Consider the following 17,748-nt stretch of genomic DNA (forward strand, 5'->3'; position numbering starts at 1 on the left):
TTCTTTCCTCCGAAGATGCTGCCGTCAGCTTTTGCTGTGGCAAGAAGAGGACTTTGGGTTATACTCGTTGCCCAGATGTTCATTGCCCATTTCCTCCAAAGAACCACCTAGGTGGAAGGGTCTATGGTTGGGCCATGCTGCTGGTGATAGCTCTTGTATCATATTTTTGAATAATAATTAGAACCCAAAGCTCAGAGGAACAATACTGTTGAGTTTGCCAAGTCAGAAAACTTTTTAACTGTCACTACAAAAATGTTCAAATAAAAATAGTATAATCTCACACAAAGGGGACACTGAATAACATTTTCGTTGCCTTGTGATGAACAGTATTATTCTTCTCTTTGTTTGAATATGCTAATGAAACAATTTCATCTTCTTCACCTTATCTAGATCAGCTGATTAATTTTCTGCAGAAATAGAGAACAAAATGATTATCCCTGCCCCAAAGAATTTACAAACTAAAAATAAGACAAAAGACAGGAAAATAGCAATGGCCATGCTGATTGCTTAGACCAGGTCCATTTACTTCTCTGTGCTGTTTGAACAGCTGAGGAAGATGCTTAAAGGAAGCATAGAAGAGACAAGGCAGTGACGGGTAAAGAAAACAGCATGGCAAAGCTAGGAAATACAGTGAGACAATCGATATCATTTCATTTAGTGAGCACTGTATAGCCCATGCTAGGTATGTAAGAAGAAAATAGGCATTGTTTGTGCTAAATCTGTCATTTGGTATCAGTAGTAATCTGTGCTTATACTGCCTTATAGTCTTGGGTGACAGGATAGTTTGTAAATGTTAATTCTTACAGCATTGACATATTAGGTAGATAGAGTTGAACTTTATTTACAGTTGAAGAAAATGAATCACAGAAAAAGTGGGCAAGAGATCACCAACAAGAGCTGGGCCTCATTCGCATGAGCCTAGGCTTTCCATCATTTCTCTCTTCTTACCAGAAACCTGTTCCTCTATTTTCTCAGTAGGCACAAAAACACAAATAACCCTTTCCTGGGTGAGAACTGCTTAGACAGTATTTACTATACAGTCTCAGAACACTTTTCTTTATCTATTATTCTGTTACTTCTGTGCAGCACCTGGGAGTTATTTCTGCTCCATCATTGTTCTTTCCAGTAATCAAACTGTCCCTTGCTCAAAATCCTGGGGCTTTCAAAGAGACATGTGTTAATCAAACAGAAGTTTCTGAGCTCAGAAGAAACACGAATAACTGTAAGGGAGGTCACAATATGCAATCTAGTGGCCATAGAAATCAAATTTTAGAAATTAAATTCTGAATGTTTCTAAAACCTGATATTTTTCTTTCTATTCACACAGCAGAAACACTTATCCAAAGACTCATGCTTGCTCATGTCAATTGCAAAAAATTAGAGATGACTGGGAATTTTTTTTCTATTGTGCAACATATTATAATATATATATATATAAATTATTTTATTGAAATTATTTAGCATGTTTTCAGGTGTCTCAAATCAGAAGTTTTATGTTGATTTCTTGTAATTGTAAAAACACAGTTAGCAGTGGGGTTTTGTTGGGCTCCAGTCCCTCTCATTCTTGTGTGATTTATTCCACTTTCCCTTCTTCTTCCCCAATTTCTTCCTCCTTCTCCCTTCCACTGTGAACTTGCTGCTAACAGCCCACATCTTACTGGGTCCAGCAGGCTATACCCAACCCTGGTGCCGAGAAGGGATGAAAGAAGGATTGAGGCCAGGAAGAGGAGAGCTCTGAACAAAAGGGCTTTGTCAGTGAAGAAAAGGATGGAGGTGCAAAGGAGGGCCACCAAGCTGCTGGACACCACATGGTCTACAAACCACGGCTACCCTAAGGAACCTGCCACCAGGATGCAGCAGAAAAGATTCGTGCAGATGTGAAGTGAGGATGGTTCAGGCACCTCCCCTCTGTCTCCTCAGGATTAGGTGAAGAAGCCAGTTTTCTGTTTGCAGCTGCCTATTTTGCCTGTGCCTTGAGCTGGTTGTTGCCAAGCTTGCCTAGCTGCGCGGGCACCCTCTCCTCCTTCTGCAGAAACTGTGATACAGAAAGATATCACAGAAAGGAAAATTGAAGGGGATGGAAGGAGATAAAGAGAAAAGCTGCATGATGAAAGTGCCTCCTCCCCCGCCCCTGAAGTTACATTATATATCCATTAGTTAAAAAACTGAAAATCATCCCAGAAGTAAGGACTGGAAAGTTTTCATTCAAAGGGATCTTGTCTTCTCTGCAAACATCTTAAAAAATGTGCTATTAGGAAAGTATATAAACCAAAGTATATAAACCAAGGTATTCAGCTAAGGAACTTATTTTCAAAGTAGAAATCCTATGTCATATTTAGTGTTTGGCAATTTACAAATGAATATGATGGGACAAAATGGGATTCAAATGTATAGTTCATCAAGTAGTGACCAGTATGGATAATGCTGATCTGTACCCCAGATCCTTTCTCCCAGCCTTTTTCCTGTGATTAATGCCCTGCTAAGGTTAGGTCGATTTCTTTTCTTCCATCCTGTCTGTATCAAGCTTACCACAGCTTACACACTGTAATAAGATAAAACCAGCTTAGGTAAGTAAAGCCGTAATCTGACAAAAAGCTGGGCCTGGAGGCCTTTTTTTTAGATCTGGGTCATGATCATGGTCCCACTTACTACTGGCCCATCAGGCAAAAACTAATGATTGTAAAATTGCCATTAGTTACCAGGGTGGCCTCAGGCCATAAGATCTCAGCTAATTTTGAACTCTGCTGATAGCTTCCTGGGCTTTGTGTCTGAAGATCAGCAGTTAGCTTTCTGTTAAAGGCAAACTTCACACTAAAGCCACTGACAGCGTAGTATTAAATTATCCATGTCATCCAATATGTAAAGCTTGGGAGATAATGAAGCCTAGAGTTCAAAGGGAAAGACTTGCTCTGAGAAAGTGAAAAAGAGCTCGTCCGTAGTAGCTGCACCAATTGCAATGTTGACTAGTTATGAAGAAATGAACTTAATTTTTGCCATGGAGTCTTTTAAATGTACTCTGTACCTTCACCCATGGAGATGGAGGGACATACAACAGAGCTAATTGTTACCCAGGATGGAGCTGCTGATGCTTAATTGTTCTCCTTCACGAGCAGAAAAAAGTGAGATCAAAGCCGGTACTTTTGCACAGTCATAAAATGAATCTCGCTACTGCATGAAAACTGAAGAGCCATCCAGAGCTCACTGCAGTCAATGTACAGATATTCATTTCATGGGGCTTACGATCAGGTATTATGGTGAAATACTTATTCCTGTTTTCTAGAGGTTAAAAATTAGAAGGAATAAGGGATGTTATCACTTCAAATTTTACTTTTGCATTACCTCAGCTATTCATGTTATCTCTCCATCTTCTGTTTCCCTCATCATTATTATATTCAGTTGTCTCCTTTAAAAGGTCAGCTTTTCTACACATTTCCCCATGCAGAGGCACTTTTCCAGGGCCAGTCTTCCTTGCTAAGTGCCATGCTATGCAGAGAGACTCTGCTAGTTTTAGATGAATTAGCTGGGTTAGCCTTTGTGACCACAGCACTACTACAGCTAAATTACAACCAGTAGAATAGACTTGCTGCAAGAGCACAGCTTCATCACAACTGCAATAGCTGTCATCTCCTTCTGTAGGTCTTGGACGGAAATTCTGTGTCCCAGATACCACATTAGTATAACTGCGGGTAAACTGATGATCGTTTTCCTTGACTAGCATGTTTCATTGTCTTTCCTCCTTTAATTACTCCTCCCTCTCCTCTTCATTCTTTTTCCCCTTCTCTGTATTATAGTAATTCTTTGACACCACAGTCAGGGTCCAAGGGTCCAAAGAGCTGTATAAACAGGCAATAATTAAACAGGTCTTTTGCCAAAGAATAGAAGGGAGGAAAAGTGCCCACAGAAAAATCTCCTGCTTTCTTTGCATCATGTTTATTTCCTAATCTATAATGGGACAGCGAATAATGTGTTCTGGTTCAGGATTGGGACTCATCTCTTTTGACAGTTATTTGCAAAATCGATTGATCAATTAAGTCCTCCTACTGAACGTAGGCATTTGGCAAGAAATGAGTTATGGAGCCTCTAGCATGACTAATTAGCATCTTAACCAAAACTCTCTGTCAGACACAGAAACTTTAAAGCAACATTTTCAATGAGGTACCAGGATGGCTTCTATTGGACCTTTTTGAAAGCAAAACGCAGAAGCACAAAGAAGGTAAAGTATGCATCAAAGGGAAGGGGAGGACAGAGAAATTCACAACCCTCTGAAATACTCAAACCAAACTAACAAAAATAAATCATTCCTTTCATTTTTTTAGTTGAAAAATGAGGAAAAAAATGAAATAAAGGAAAAGCGACCTACTGGGTTGAGACTGAACTGACAGCATAACGCTCTATGGTGTTTATCTAAAATGGAAAGAAGGGATGAAAAGTGTAACTGTTTCTTAGAGTCCACCCTTCCCTCTGCCCACAACTGCAGCGGTCCTTGCGTTGTCCTCACTGCACTGGTGAGCCTGGATAAACCAAATGGCTTCACATCTCTATGCGAGCACAAATACAACAGCAGTTTTGTTTCTCTGCTCGCATGTACAACCAACGTTATTTGATTGTAGGGTTGATTAATCCTTTCAAAATAATTTAAACAATTTCCTAAAACTTCAAAAGTGTCTTGTGAACAGCATGTCAGACATTACCTTGTTTGATTTGTTGGACTTTCATGCTTTCTTAATTTTGATCCCATTTTGAAAACCAGCTTTTACCTCAGTGTGTCTTCATAGTTAACAAATGATAGGTTAGATAAAATACAATGATATTAATACATTGATTTTTGGAAGCATGACAGTTATCACTTATTTGTGGGCCTACAATTACTCCTCATAGTGGGCTATAAACAAAGATGCATCTTTCCAAAAGACTTAAGAATTTCTGTAATATTTTAATTAATTTTATGTCTTGGAATTTTGTTCTTTATAAAGCTAGGTTGGGTTGAAATCTATATGAATTGTGAGTGGACTCATGTGAGCTATTCAAAGAGAGAGAGAAATAGAGAGATGGTTTAAATATAATGGATCTTTGATAAGAAATTACCATTTTGCATTTAATAACTTCACTTAACTATGTGCCTGCATTGCACATGCTCACACATACACACACATGCTGTATATATAGTAAAGACAGACAGATAGAAAAGGAGAAATATATACAGTATAAATATTGTATATCTTTGTTTAGAAGCTACTCTTGTTTAGTAGCTGCACCTTAACCACGCACCTTTACTATGCAAGCCGCAGGGGAAAGTAATTAAATTTAATAGCTGCTGCCCTCGTTTTGAAGTCACCCTCAATATAAAGCTGCACAGGGAAGTAATTAAATTTAATAGAAGCTGCGGATTCTAAACAAAGATATACGGTATAAGGTCCATATAGTTCTTGGGAAAAGTTAATTTCCAGCAGTAGCAGGCCTGTCACTTGAAATATTCATGGTTTAGTAATTGTTTAAATCAAATCTCCAACTACAAAGGAACTTTCCCTGTATTTGAAATGATGGAATGATGAAGGATCTGCGCATGTACTTGGATATCACCATAACAAGAATAACAAAAACAACAATAATAAAAGAATGAAGAACAAAATAAGATTATAAAAGAAGCCCCCCAAAAGTCACACGTTAATATTCCGCTCTCATTTTCATCAATCACTGAAGCAATACCCCCTAGATCACTGCATTAACTTGTTTATCTTTTACAACGAGGAAAAACTTCATAGCTTCATCATTCATTCCAGAGTGAGGGAAGAAAAAACAAAAGGCAGCCACCGAAATTTGCATGGTGCTCAATTATACATTAGTGAACATCACTTGGCAATCTGTTCATATCAATTTAATTGGATTTTAATACTGCCTCTGATCTTGTTTTCTAATTAACAGCAGTGCCTGGCAATAAAGCAGAACCATGCACCCAGCAACACCTTTGATCTCAACCATATGGAGTTCCTCCGTGCTCTTGAAAAAAATTCTTTTCCCTTGCCTCCAATGCAGGCCGAGAGATACTGGGGCCCCCAGATGGCCAAATACCACTCATGACTGCGACTTCATTGATTATTTTCTTTCCTGATTGATCCTGATTGAAAATAAATAAAACATGCACTTGGAACCGGATGCAAATTGGTGTCACAAGCTTTTGGTTATGTTGATCGTTTTCTCTGCTCCTTCTTTAGATGACAAGTACTTAACTAAACATTAATTGACTCAGTGGTCTGTATTTAGGAGCATAACTATCACTAGGACCTTTTGTTTTATGTGTAGTTATTGTCCTGCCACAGCCACGTTTTTAACTGGGATTGAATGAAACTAACTGTTCATTCTTTATCTTTCTGATGTTATCATCATAGGCAAACTATTTAGGCATGATTTGAGCACAGCAGTTTGATTTATATCTCCTTTTTGATGATTTGCTCTTGACAGTTGGTTCTTTTTGTTGCAGGACCCCTAGGTAAAAAGCACGCAGAACATGGCTCTGATCTTTGTTTCCTGCCCAGATCTGACTTGAAGCACAGTATGCTCAAACAGAGCGAATGGTGGCATGTCATATTTCACATGTTCTCCAGCCAGAGCTTGCAATAAGTTTCTGAGATGCAAGGACTTGACTTGGTACATTTCTTCCTTGGGTTCAAAAGAGATATCAAAAAGGATCCGGAATGCTATTTTATAAAGTGTACTTTCCTACAAACAGTTTTAATTGCTTTAAAATATTTTATTTTTATTTTATTTTGCAGGAGAAGGAAGCAACCAGGAAAAAAAAATCCAATCACTGACTTGTTTAGACTAATCAGACAGAGAAAAAACATAGCTGTCTTCTTGTATTGTACACAGTAATAGCACGAAGAATAATTTTGATTTCTGGCTTTTAGATAGAGAATCTTCAGCTGTGAGAAGTTATGCTTCTCTTCCTTCTCCTTTCACTTTTTGTTCTGAATTTGCCATCTCGGATACAGCTCACAAACCAGGTCAGGTCACCCCTTTCCTCTTGAGGAAAAGACACCCCATGAACACCCTGATGTGCTGCTGCAGGAGCTGGTGCTGCTGACTTTGCAGGAGACACCTTTCCCTTTGCAGTTACACCAACCCAGCAAAGAGTTAAGGGCACTCGCTCCAGGACAGTTGTTTTTCATCTGAGATGCAAACCAACACCCTGACCGCTTGTGTTCATTACAGGACTAGCAGACCTATACAACTCCGCTTTGTAACCATGTGTTATTTATACAGTGCGTGTACATTACACAGTGCCATCTCCTTTGGTTTCAGCTAGATATTTCTCTTTGCATCACTCTGAGCTATCATGCAATACTGTTTGTGTGATAATAAACCACTGCTGCATACCGACACATACGGGCAAAGCTGTACTGAATGATGCCTCTTCCTTCCCTGCTTTGAGATCCTAAGTTGAAAATCGTCACAGACAGAGAAAACATTAATTCTCTTGATTTTTTTTAAGTAGCTTATCTTTTCTGTCTCAACTTCAAAAACCATCTAATTTAATATATTGACTTTTAAACTTTAACCATTTAATTAAACAAATCTGAACAGAATGTGTGTGGACTCCACTTTTGTGGAGTTATGCTAATATGCACTGACCCAAGGCCAGAGCCAATGAACCCATAAATAAAACAGTGATGGTTAGGATGTAGATAATGAATCCATGCAGACTTTAGGTTCCCTTCTTTGCAAATCCAAGGCCTGACTCTTACTGTGTTTGGACTGTATTTCATATGAACAATTGGATTGCATTTCAGCTGGCTTCTGTAAGTGAGAACTGAGGGGAGAAACAAGCCAGCCTGCTTTGGATATAGCTCTCCTTCATTATAAGCTTATAAAGTACTTGGGAGCCCATGCTGCAGGGAGCTGCTGGAGCGCTTCTCCGGTTGATCTGCGCCAGCAGATCCTTGTGCCTGCAAGGAGTCATGCAGAAGTTGGAGGGACTCTGCAGGTTCAAGTGTCAGCCCTGTTGGACTGACTGTAGAATCAGGGCTTGTACAAGTGCACCAAACATGAGTTTAATCTGGATTTACCCTTTTGTTTGTTTTGCTTTCTGGAATTTCAAGCTACAGCCTCTTGCATTTTATCATGTAGGGTGAAAAATAAAGCACTGAAGGAAATAAATGACTCAGAAGAAGACAGAAGTTGCATTTTTATTCTGTTCTCGATTTGCTGATAAATTAACACAGCGCTAGCTTCTATGGAGTGCAGTGACATATACTGATGAGGGAGCAGAGTTGATAAATGTGAGTGTTTCCTGTTGAACCCTGCAAGTAAACTGCTGCTGATTGGTTGTGTTGTGCCAAGATTACTGCTGTGGTCTTTTTGAGCACTGGGACTCACAGACATTGTCAACATTAGTATGCTGAGACACCATTTTGATCTCTGTTGCTGATTTCCTTGCCCTGATAACATGCTAGCTGCTGTGTTGTTTGCTTCCTGAACTGCTTGCTCCCAGTTTGGATGAATTTTTTTTTTTTTTAAGTTGTATATTTGACTCTTATTCTTTGGACTACCCACTCTACTGCTTGCACCATTCCTCAAGGAGTTTAGAAATGTGTGCCAGTGCTTTAGACCTCATACTTCGTTTAAAATAAAGGCTGCAGTGCTAGCCCTTTAAAATGCTGAGGGATCAGGCCTTATTTACAGAAGAGTTTGAGGCATTCATGTTTTTTTTTTTAAAAAAACCCTAAGTACTAAGGTCTTTAAAACTGAGGTGGGTATAATGTTAGTAATTGTGTTTGAAAATGTGTGAATAGCTCATCATATCTTCCTAGACATAAAAACAGTGGGGAGAGGGCTGGCTGGGAGGTTGCCACTAGGGCTGCGGCTGCCCAGCACCTTGACCTAATAAGGGATTTCCAGAGCAGGCATCTCACATCAGGGGGAACTCCAGATCCTTCAGCAACAAAACATTTTCTTTGGACAAGAGATCAGTAGACCAGCAATGAGTGTGATATTATAAGGAGGTAAGTGTAGTAGGACAGCGGTCATTTATTTGCTCTCAGCTTTAGGAGGACACCATCTCCAGATCATTGGGAATGTAGCCCTGTATGACTTTTGCCTATAGTTCATTATTCAGGTTTTCCAAGTCGATGCTTCCCGCCCCCCCCCCCCCCCCCCCAAGGAAATGTGCGTATGTTTAAATCCTGTTTTACTACTCTTGTGACTTATGTTTGGAAATGTTGCTTATTGTTGAGTGTACAGAAGAGATAATTTAGTTTTTCCATGTCTCTGGTAATGAATTCATCAAGTATCAGTTACATTTTTAGTAGGATTCCTAGAAAATGAGCATAGGTCTTTTTGCTATGCAACAGTGCCTGGTAGGATGATCATAGTCGCGTTAGGTAACAGGAGGAGGGAAGACAGATGTCTTATGGACTTGAAACCTTTACTGAGGCTAGTGCTAGCTGTATTTGCTATTAGCCACATCTGAGAGGTATCTGCATTTACATATGTTTTGTTGTAAATGCTGGCAAGGGTGAGTTGCGCAGCCAGTGAAGCTCCCAGCTTTAGAAACAATCTAATTTCAGTCCTTTCCCCTTCGCGACATATACACATATAGGTTGTTTGTATTGAGGCTGAAATTACGAGTTTGCAGAATGACCACTGCTGACCACTTATATTTGATATTTTTCCTCTTTGTTCTTTTACTTTTTCAATAGTTTCCCTCACTCATTTTGAATAGCTGATTCTTAAAGCAGATAGTGGGGTTTTTTTATGTTTCATTACTGAAGATTCATTTTATTTTGCCGTTTTCATTTTGGCCAGGGCAAAGGTAATGATTTGTTTATTATTATTTCACACATTCATTTAATTTACTCTATTGTTTGGGGGGAAAAATACTGAATGATGAATGGTTTCTTCCCTGAAGTCTTTTTCCCCTCTTGAATTTTAAGCATATAAAGGCTTCCCCAGCAGTAAAACTTAAAACATACATGCAGATGATGACACGGTATCCTGTGAATGTATCATTGCGAAACGGGCTGTGTTCTCCTTCAAGGACCTGTCATCACAGTTATGCCAGTCATAAAGATGAGCAGCTCTAGCAGCTGGCATTAAACATACAGGTTACTCTCTGTGTTAGTGCCATGTTTTGCTGAGCTGTTTTACAGCTCATGAATAATGCTGAGTTTCCAAGGTCCCCTTCTTGCCTATTGATAATGAGGGAAGGGTCTTGCTGTACGGACCTTACAAGGTTAAAAGAGAACCCGCATCTTCAGGATTGTAAGCTTTATATTCTTGCCATATCGCCTCACCTTTAAGTTTATCTAATAAGGCTACATAAAGAAATGAAATGTTCAGGGGTTGTTGTCCTGCTACCTGATAAAGAGTATGCACACCAGGAGATGAGTTACACCTCCTCTGATAAAAAGACATAGTTAGGCTATCTCTAACAATGACACACATACAACATCAGCAAAATGACTTTGAGACACTGTCTTCAGCTTCTTACAGCCCTGAGACATAATTACCTTCAATCTGCTTGCCTTATCTCAGACTTTTAGGTTAGTACCGTAGATCTACCATCTGTGGTGGAAAACTCCTCTCCCATCTTCCTGCCATTGTCCTCAGTTTGTGATCTGCAGGTTTTCTTGGCCTGACAGGTTCCCATGTGTCTTTGCACTTCCCTCTCCCCTCCTTTTTGAAAAAAAAAAAAAAAAAAAGAGAAAACATACATGACCTCATCAGAATATCTTAACAAGCCAGTAAACATGGTGAAGCTCTGCTGAGTTCTCTCTCTTCCAGCCACTGTATGCTGGCTATGATGTTTTAAATATGTTTTTGCTCTCACAGAAATAAGCACTTCTCTGTGAAGACTTCAGACTTCATGGGTGAAACTCAGAGCCTCAAAGAAACTTTTACTCTGAGATTTAAACTTGGCTTGTTTAGCTAGTACTTTGTACCCAGTGGAAAATAGCACCAAGCTCCAAGTCAGTGGGAGATGGCGCAGGCACTTACTGCAGAGATGGCTGAGTCTGATCCTCAAATAGCAAACGGAATGAAGCACTTCCACCTGGCGGTGTCTTCCTCTTCCCAGAGCATGATGCTACTAGCAAGGCTACGTGGTACAGGTGCGTGGGATGACATGCATACCCTGGAGACAGGATTCATGTTCTTTTCAGACTAGAAGTAAGTCTACTGGGTTTCTTTGTCTTTGTCTTATCATTTATTTTTTTTCCTCTGCTTGACAATGCTGCCCTTTGCCAATGGGGAATAATCATCATTCTGCAACACTTCCTCCTTCCAGCTAGGAAAGATGTAACTGAGCCCACAGTGCTTCCCCAAAGCAGTGTGCTTTGTTAGCTTGTTCTGCTTCTTTTGCCCTCCTGTCATCCTCAAAGGAAACAAAGGACTCCAGGTGTCTCCGCAAACCCCTCAAACTTTCAGAAGTTTCCTCAAGGGAATGATTTTCCAGCTTGATGCAGTAAAACCTAGGACACTTTCTTGGCTTTCCTTCCAAGCTCTCTTGGCTTCCTTGCTCCCACAAATAGACATGCCTTTCTGCAGGGGAAAGTGGTTGCTTGATTATCTCGGATTGTTCTTTCCATCTTTTTCCAGAGTATCTCTAAAAAATTAACCAGTTCCCTCACTATCAGTTGGTGGGGGAGAGAAAGGACTTGGGTAGAGGAGGACTGTGGGTTTTTTTTGTTTTCCTTTCTCTGCTCCGTGATGGGACAGGCATCTTGACTGATAGTTTGTTCTGTTTCTACCTTTCTGGTACCATTTTTCTTACCAACAGAGCAGGTCGAACATGACCTATCAGGGTGACAAGGAGAAATCGACTTTTATGGTTGTAACACCAGTGTCACTCTAGAAAGGGAGTATATAGAAATTAAATGGTCCTTACATAATTGGCAAGCCTTCCAGAAGATCTTTATGTTCTCTTTGTAGAAAGCTACTGGAGTAACACTGTGTTGATGAATTAAGGCTTGAGTGTTAGGTGTACGGTGAAGCTACTCTGCCTGTATGATTCCTCTATTTCCCCTGTGATACAAAGAATAAAAGGAATGTGAGTGTTGCTTCATTTAAAATATAGTTAGATAATAAAACTTTATTTAGTCTACTCCATTGTCCAATGAAAGCTTACTCAAAAACTTGTTTAAGTGTTCAGATGTGCATTATTGAAAGGTGGGATACAGGAAAAAATGGAACAAAAATCATGTGCTAAAATGATACATCTATGGGAAGCAAAAGGTTTTCTAAAATTGGGTTAGGCTTTGTAATACAGTGACTGTGGTTATGCTATAATTAGAATGTAATTACATTGTCTTTATAATTCTGCTTACTTGTAATTAGCATTAATGCATATAAGGAAGTAAACTACATATCTGAATTGCTTATTAGTACCCTATTAGGACGGGAGCCTATAAACATATATAGAAGTTTACTCACCAAATATTTTCATTGGCTGTCACTGAATGATTCATGTGACTAAAGGTATGAATGGGTGTTTGTAGGCACCAACCCTTACCTTCATGTTAATTTTAGTCTGAATCTAACTGCTCTAACCACTTTGGATTTACCTGCTGCAATTACCCTGAAGTTACACTTTGATATTTTTCTTTTTCTTGTGGTAGACATGTAAAGAATTGATTCTGTTGTAGAGTTAGCATTACAGTTATACGGAAAATAATAACCACAATATGAGTGCAGTGGAATCTCAACCAGTTCAAAATGTGCCACAGATTGTGGCAGACATCATTTAAGATATGCTTGTTTGTAATGGAAAGTTGGTCCAGGTCTTTATAGTTCCAGAAGCTAACTTTTAAAAAAAGTAGCTACTAGTAATAGCAGTAGCTGAGAATTGTCCATACAAGTCAAGATACAGCATTTTTAACCTTTCTGAAAGAAGTAGTAAGTAGCAGGTCCCCTTTCTACCCTGACATTCCTAAAGGGAATGTAAGTAGATGAGCATATTTGTAAAAAGATGTCTTGCACTGATAGCTGGCATCTTTACAGAGCTCAGGAGGGAAAAGAAATGCTGTTCTCTAGAAACAAGGCTACATTATTCCTTCCCTCTAAAATCTGAACTCTTCTTGTATAGAAAAAGAAGAGGGCTTGTCCTTGCTTGATGCATGGAGAAGGAGGATGTTTGCATGTAAGATGTATCTATGATTTGAGTTATAGTTACAAAAATTCATGTCCAAATGTCACTCAGTTCCAAATATTAGCCTTTCTGCTCATCCCTAATATAACTCAAAGCCTCCATATAATGAACGAATATCGGAATTAGGTTTCTATAGATTAGATGCATGATAGACTGCAGTGCTTTTGAAAGTCTATTGTGGCAGTGGCCATTGAACTAAGGAGAATTTACATGACAGACCATTATAATCGATCCAGTATGTATTTTAGATAGTCCCTAAATACATATTGAAGTGACAAATGGAAATGGCTGTACTGTACAGGTCGGTAAGTTGTGCTTCAAAAGGATCGTAAATACATATTGACACATAGACTACTCAGAGTGAACCTGGATTTAATGAAGTGGAAATGGGAGCTTGGAGTCTGTTAAAATATTGTATTCTGCTAATTACAGATCCCATTAGGATACTTAGAGTAAAGTTATTCTGTAGGTAGAAGGGACTTCCTAATGAGGAAATCCGATCACATATATGGTCAAGTGCTGTGGTGACATGTGGGGCATGGTCAGGGAGAAGCGAAACTAAAGGAAGCATTCCCAAGCATTTCTCCTCTGCAAAATGAAGATTTGTCAGCTGTGGGGTGTCTTGTATCTCTGTTACTATGGGAATGGGCTGAGAGCAGGGTGTTTGTGTGATCCATGACATAGATACATCATCTGAGACCTTCTGGCGTAAGTAGGCACCTTCTGGGGTGATGGTATCTCCTGAGTTTAGCCACCCAGTGATTTCAGGGGAATTCCCTTTTTTAATTTTTGAGGGGGGAGCCATTATGAATGTATTTACACCAGCCCCTTCTGGGAGGCTGTACAGAGGAATGGAGACTTTCGCACCAGTTATACACTCTAAATCAGGTCATAGTAGATGTCACGGGCCTTTTGCTTTGTTAATGCTATTTTCAAATCTAAGCGTTATCACACAGATGTTATACTGGCAGATGATAATGATTACTGATACTGATCACAATTGACATTATCTGATATCACTGAAATAGAGACTTTCACTGACTACAGTGGGAGCTTGTTTGGTCCAATGAGAGGAATTCAGTCACTTGAATGTAGGTGCATATTAGCATTTTGGATGCCTCAGGTATCTAAGATATCTTTGTGGGATTGGCAAGAGACCTTTTTCTTCTGGAATGGTATCTAGAAGCCTAGGAAACTTTGATCTAGAAGGAAGAAACTTTGATCCATCTCAGCCAGTACTAGGCACCTGTGTTTGGCAACTGAATTCCATGTTATGTCAGGATACCTCTTATTGCAGGCCATGGCCCTAAGAGTGTTGCAGGAATGTTCAAAGTGACTCTCAAAATATTTTTACAGTGAAGGGACAGATAACTCCCTTTTATCTCCAACAGCAGCTCAGTAATACAGCCAGTTCATATTCCTTTGCACTAAGAAAGCTAAGGAGCTCCTTGCAATAAAAGGTAGCAAGCTGTCTTGTGACTATTGCAAGCATTTCTTTCTGCATGGGAAGAAGGTTGCTGTAAGGGGTTACACAAAGACAGGTGAACCTTAAATGAAGGACGAAGTTGGAGAATCTCATTCTCCACTGTCCCATGGCCATTTATACAACCACAGGGGAAATGCCAAGTGGAGGTATGATGTTTCCCAGTGAGAATGATAGTATCGCTATGCACAGGTGCAGAGCAAGAGAGAAACAGCCCCAAAGTCTGAATTTTTAACTTCCTTGATTTGTCACAGTTCTAGTTCCTTAATTCAAGTCATGTTCTGTTTGTTGGGATGAGAGAAAGCTCTTAGGTTTAAACGTACATTTAAAATTCACAAAGTTTTTTTTTTTTAATCAGCAAATAAAGAGTATTTGTGGGTAATATTTTCTGTTTGTCCAAGTTCTCCACCATAATTGAATAAACAGGATACTTCACCCTCCTTTCCTAAAACCAATGGGTTTTAGCATGCAATCCTTCCTGCAAAGGGTTAATTGAAGCAAATAAAGTTCTTAAATTGTTAATAATCCTCCCAATTTGATCTTGTTCTTTTCCCCCCTCAAGCAGTAAGAGGATAAGTGCGAGTGATAGCCAGATTTATAAATTATTTCTTGCGAGCTGAATGCTTTAAAAGGGAATATAAAAATCTGCTATGTGTCAGGCGATCCATGGAGGCATTAGCAAGCGTGGCTGATTCTCGGTCCCCTGAAAGCAGGAGTGATAATTTGTAAATCTAGGAACTGTACGTGGAGAATGGTAATTTGTCATTAGTAAGATTAACATGATCAAGGGAATAGAATAGATTATTTACATATAAAATACAGAAGATCATTGATGCAGCAGTGATGAATAAATACATTTTGATAAAATTAAGTCAATATTTTTAGGAATCAATACAACAGTTCTTAGCTGTCACATAATGCTGCAACTTATCTTTTATGTTGTATAAAATGTATTGCCTATTTGAGAATGGTTATATAGATGGATTCTTTGGCCTGGGCTTCTTTGTTTAATCTACCTGTAGAGCAATCCTTTTGAAACACTGTACATTTAGCCACAAATTACTTTTCTTAGTTCCTTTAGAATGAAACACCACTTAAGAGGTAGAGTATCTCAGCGCTAATATACTATTTAAAGCGACCTGACATTTTTATTATTTCAGTTTCATATCCTAGTTAATTTTTTTTTATTCAAATAGATTTGCCTTCTTGCAGAGAGAAACTATCACAAATAATTTCATACATTTTGATCATGTTTTCAATGCTGACTAAATTACAGTTGCTGACATGGTTCATTTACTTACACAAACTGTTCCTGTGCTTGCACCGTTGTTCAAAAATTCAGCATTATCAGGTGAAAAAAACTGCATGCAGATAGGAAGCCATTATCCTGACCACTAAGCAATGCAAAATGAAATATCAATTGGCCTGTTCTTAACTGATTTTCAAATAATCCATTTGCACTGACTTGTAACTGCCTAAAATAAGTGGTTATCCCCTTTTTTTTCCCTTAATTTTCTGAAAGCTTCAGTAAACTATGCTATCATAATGTTAAAGCAAATTACTTAAGGAATATTGCTCAAAGCCAAGCACTATGAAAGACACTAAGTGACCTTTGTGGATGACTGAGCACTGAAGGAAAGCTGTGAGGTTTGCTAACTTAGACGCTGTTTGCTTGCAACAACATTCCTTTGCTACAGATGTTCTCGACAAAAGCAGTCCTTGATCTTGCTTGTATAAATATGTGCAATGCTATATATTTAGACCCAGTGAGTTCAGGGGGATTGCTCATGTGCATAAAATTACTTGTGTGCCTGCATGTCCAAGGCTCAGGGCACTGGGGAGATTTAATCATTAAAAGGTGAAATGGAGGCATTTTTGTTATACTTTGTTATACTGTGAAAAATCACAAGTCAGTCTTACTTACAGGATTAGTCTTCTCACAGAACACGATATCCAAGAAAATAAAACAAACCATAAGACAACATTGTTTTATAGTAATATAAGCTTTGAACATTCTCTGCCGTAGGTTGCTCAGACTTCCATTGACATCATCAGGGGGCTGTGTTTAGGTGAATAATTTTTTTGGCAAGGGCAAACAAATGAATAAATGCTCAAGGGAGAGCTAAGCTAAAAGAGGAGGCCAGAATTCCAGGACTCTTGCATGTAAAGTTACAATGATTTTACATATAATAACAGTAGTTCACTCAGTTACATATTTTTGCTTATAATCATAACAACTGATTCACAAATGCATTAACCTACCATATGTACACATTTGCTGACCGAACCACTGGCCACAGGGGGCTCAGAATGCCTTCCTTTGCACTAATATGTAAAAATAAATAGAAGGGAAATGGATGGATGGATGTGCAGGAAGACATAAATAATATGGAGCTGTCTGAAGAACCAAGCCATAGAAGACAGCTCAGCAGAGAAAGTATCAAGAAGAATGGTAAATTCCTGTTATCAGCTTTATCATTTCAATAGTGGAGCTTAACCATATGGTGTTTTCTCTTATCCTACTCCAAGATGGACCTTAAAGTCTTCAGTGGAAAGATGGGCAAATAACTCCGTAGAAATTTCAGATATTTCCTGAGCTTCATATTTAAAATAATTGTGGATTACAAAGACTGCATATTTCCTTAATAAGCAAAATGAAAGAATTTATGCTCTATTTTTTCCTCCGCATTTTGAAATCTGGGTGAAGGCTGGAGTTTTCAGAGAACATTAAGATTTTGTGAAAGATGTCTGCTTGGTATCTGAGGTCCGTAGTTATTGCTCCTAAGTTTAAACATTTAACCAGGGACAGAATTTAGGAGCATAGTTACCCCAAATCGGCCATACAGTCAACAAAGAAAATGAGATCTCTCCATTAGTTGTATAGAGGACATAGGGTAACTGTTCACATGAATTAGATACTTGGTAGAGGGGCTTAATATTGCTTGGAGTAAATTTGGGTTTTAAGTGCCTTTGAAACATCCAAGCATGATTTTCACCCTGAAATGAACTTCCTACAAAATTTCTAGCAAGAAGTGTTACAATCTAGCTTACAGAGATAAGGATCTGTGGTAACCCTTCAAATTAAATGTCTCAAATGAATAATTACTTTCTCAAACTAAAGAGT

This window comes from Dromaius novaehollandiae, chromosome 5, assembly GCF_036370855.1.
Source record: "Dromaius novaehollandiae isolate bDroNov1 chromosome 5, bDroNov1.hap1, whole genome shotgun sequence".
Lineage (NCBI taxonomy): Eukaryota > Metazoa > Chordata > Aves > Casuariiformes > Dromaiidae > Dromaius > Dromaius novaehollandiae.